Source organism: Acomys russatus, chromosome 7, assembly GCF_903995435.1.
Source record: "Acomys russatus chromosome 7, mAcoRus1.1, whole genome shotgun sequence".
In the NCBI taxonomy this organism is placed as follows: Eukaryota; Metazoa; Chordata; class Mammalia; order Rodentia; family Muridae; genus Acomys; species Acomys russatus.
This window is the reverse complement of record NC_067143.1, coordinates 18,301,720-18,305,034: the sequence shown is the minus strand read 5'-3', so window position 1 is coordinate 18,305,034 and position 3,315 is coordinate 18,301,720.

The following is a 3,315-nucleotide window of genomic DNA, read 5'->3' as shown; positions in this document are numbered from 1 at the left end:
AAGATGGCATGCCATGAGGACCAGGTAACCCATAAGACTCCCTTGCTATGCAAAGACATTCATATTTCAGATAGTGGGAAGTCTTTTCTGGTCAGATCTACTCTTTATAAGTTTTGTTGGTAACCATATTTTTTCATTCCCTGTAGATATATAAGCATAAATATATACACTTTACAAGAACTATTGAAGGTTTTCATTTTATTGTCAACAGATTCTCATAGTATATCGGTTGTTCTAGTTACTCAGTTGTTCTATAACCCAATGTCTCTCAACTACTGTTGTTCCTATTTGCCAATATTAAGAGAATTTAGAGTCAACAAAGCATTATTAATCTGTTCCTTGAGGCCTTTACCATTCCTTTTGCTTAGTAAGCATCTCTTTTAAAGTATAATTAGCTCTTTCTACAACTTCTTGTTGAGGAGGTTTGTGTAGTATACCAATAATGTGCTTTATATTATAATTACATAAAATTTTCTTCATCTTATTGGATACATATGTGGGAGCATTATCAGTTTTAATTTGTGCAAGTAGCCCCATAATTACCATTATTTCCAATAAACATATAATTACACAATCAGCCTTTTCAGAACTTAAAACAGCTGTCCATTGAAACACTGAATATGTATCAATGGTATAATGCACATACCTTTGTTTCCCAAATTCTGCAAAATGAAACTTATCCATCACCAGACTTCATTCCTTTTGGTACTTCTAGGGTTGCTTCCATCAGGCAATGGAGTTTGATTATACAGACAGCACTTAGGACTCTTTTAAATTATTTCTTTGGCTTATTGTAAAGTGATAAAATATTTTTTATTTAAACCTTTACTGATAACTTGATGTTTTTCATAAAGTTTTGAGGCTTCGAATGCATTTCCTATTAGTAATTGGTCAATAACCTCATTTCCTTATGCTAATTGACCTGTATGAGATTGAATATGAATAATATATAATGGATAGTTTTTACTTTTGATGGCCTAATGCAATTACATACATATAAATCAATTCTGAGTTAACACGAGTAAATTCAGCAGTTTCTCTATGCAAAACAACTCTTTTTGCATATCAAAAGTCAGTAATTATATTAAGAGATCCGTGGAGCAGGGGATCCAAGATTGTGGTGCCCAACACACACAGTATCTGATCTGCAGGATGGAGACTAGGGAACTGGCTGGGAACTACAGACCACAAGACCTGGAGAGCCCTAGGTGAGAGGGGTCCACACAGTGCAGAGCACAGGTGGGACTGGCCTCAGTCCATCCAGCTGGCCCACAGAGGACCATTACCCAGTCTCCAGAGTCTGGACCCATACCCACCTATGAGCTGCAGCCATGTTCTATATCATGGACTAGTATCTGGGACTGTACTGCGGGATGTGAAGAACCAGAGTCTGGAGCTGCTGGCCTGGGGAAAACTGAGAAAAATGTGTGGATCTGATGTCATTCTCCACCAGTAGTCCACAGAGAGTGCCAGGGGCTGACTACCATGAGGGCACAATATCCAAAGCTCAGCATAGCCTAGCTGTGCTGTACCTGTGCTCTTTCTCTCTCCCTCTCTGAGAGATCGGTGGGTGACACATAAACAGGGTCTGCTGGCCCAGGGGGAGCTGAGAGTGTGGATCTGGAATAGATCTGACCTCAGATCATCCTTACAGTTCACAGAGGGACCCAACACCCATATAGTACCCAGGAATCTGTGGACACATTCTCCAGCTACAGCTCCATAGCTGCACTCACAAGTTGACTAATCTAAGGTAGCAAGGTAGGAAGGGATCTGGCAGAAACCTAGCCAGCCACCCCAGTTGGCTGTTCCCACACACTTGGGTGGAACTGAAACAGCCTGAGTGGACCTGATTGGGCAGAAGCCTAACCAGCCACTGCAACCCAGGGAACTATTCCTATAAGCTCAGGCAGAGCCTAGCCAGATGCCACAACCCAGTGGGAGTTCAAATGCACTCAGACAGGACTGAACCAGCCTGAAGGGAAGCATAGCCTACCACCATAAGTTAGAGGGCAGTATCTGATCTCTCAGGCCAGACTGAACCTAGGACCCATGGTCTGGATGGATCAGGAAGAAGCCTAGCCAACCACCATAAGCCAGCAGGGGTTCTGGCAGTCTAAGGTGGACTGACCCTAGGCCTCCAAAGCCCCAGTGCCTGAGGGCAGGTTTTTGAAAGACCAGTCTAAGGCAGGATAACCAGCTTTATCTACACTATGTTGAACTGATCCTTGGGCTGCAGAGCACCAGCACCTGCCTCTGCTGACCCAGTGGGGAGCCCAGGGTGTGGAGCAAAGTCCCCCAAAGCTGAAACAAGGTCACCTGCCTAAACGAATAGAGTTTCCTGATCCCACAGGTGACAGTCCTTGATTTATGGACACTCACCAATGAACTACTTTCAGAGACTAGTGAAGGACACCAGAAACTACCTTCCAACATCAGAGACAGCAAGATGACTAAAGGCTGGCATAAAAACACAAACAACAAAAACAAAACATATGGCATCCTCAGATGCCACTTTACCCCAAAGAATTCAACCCTGAGAAGTCAAACACAAATGAAGCAAAACAAAAGGACCTCAGATCCTTAGTAATGAAGATGATAATGGAGGAAATAAATAAAATACATAAACAAGTGCAGGAGGATATAGCCAAACAAATAGAAGACATTAAAGAGGCCTATGGAGAGGCACTGGAAGATATTCAGGAAAATACAATCAGATGAAGAAAATCAATAAAACAGTTAATGATCTAAAGATGAAAATGAAAACAATGATAAACGCACAGAAAGAAAAAAGCTAGGGACAAGAGAACTTAGAGAAGAAAAAAAGTAGTACAGAGGTAAGCTTCTCTAACAAAATTCAAGAGATGGAGGAGAGAATCTCAGGAGGAGAAGATCCAATTGTAGAACTTGATGCCACCATCAAAGAAAATTGTAAATCTGAAAAATTCCTCACACAAAACATCCAAGAAATCAAGGATACCATGAAAATACAAAACCTGAGTATAATAGGCATCGAGGAAAGAGAAGATGCCTGGCTTCAAGGCCCAGAAAATATTTTCAACAAAATCATAAAAGAAACTTTCCACAATTTAAAGAAGGAGATGCATATAAACATATAAGAAGGCCACAGAACACCAAATAGAATAGACCAGAAAAGAAAATACTCTTGCCACATGATAATCAAAACACAAAATGTACAGAAGAAAGAAAAAAATATTAAAATTGGCAAGGGAAAAAAGGCAAAAAAAGAAAGAAAAAAAGAAAGAGAAAGAAAGAAAAAGGCAGAGACTCCAAGATGGTGCCGACCACTAAGCC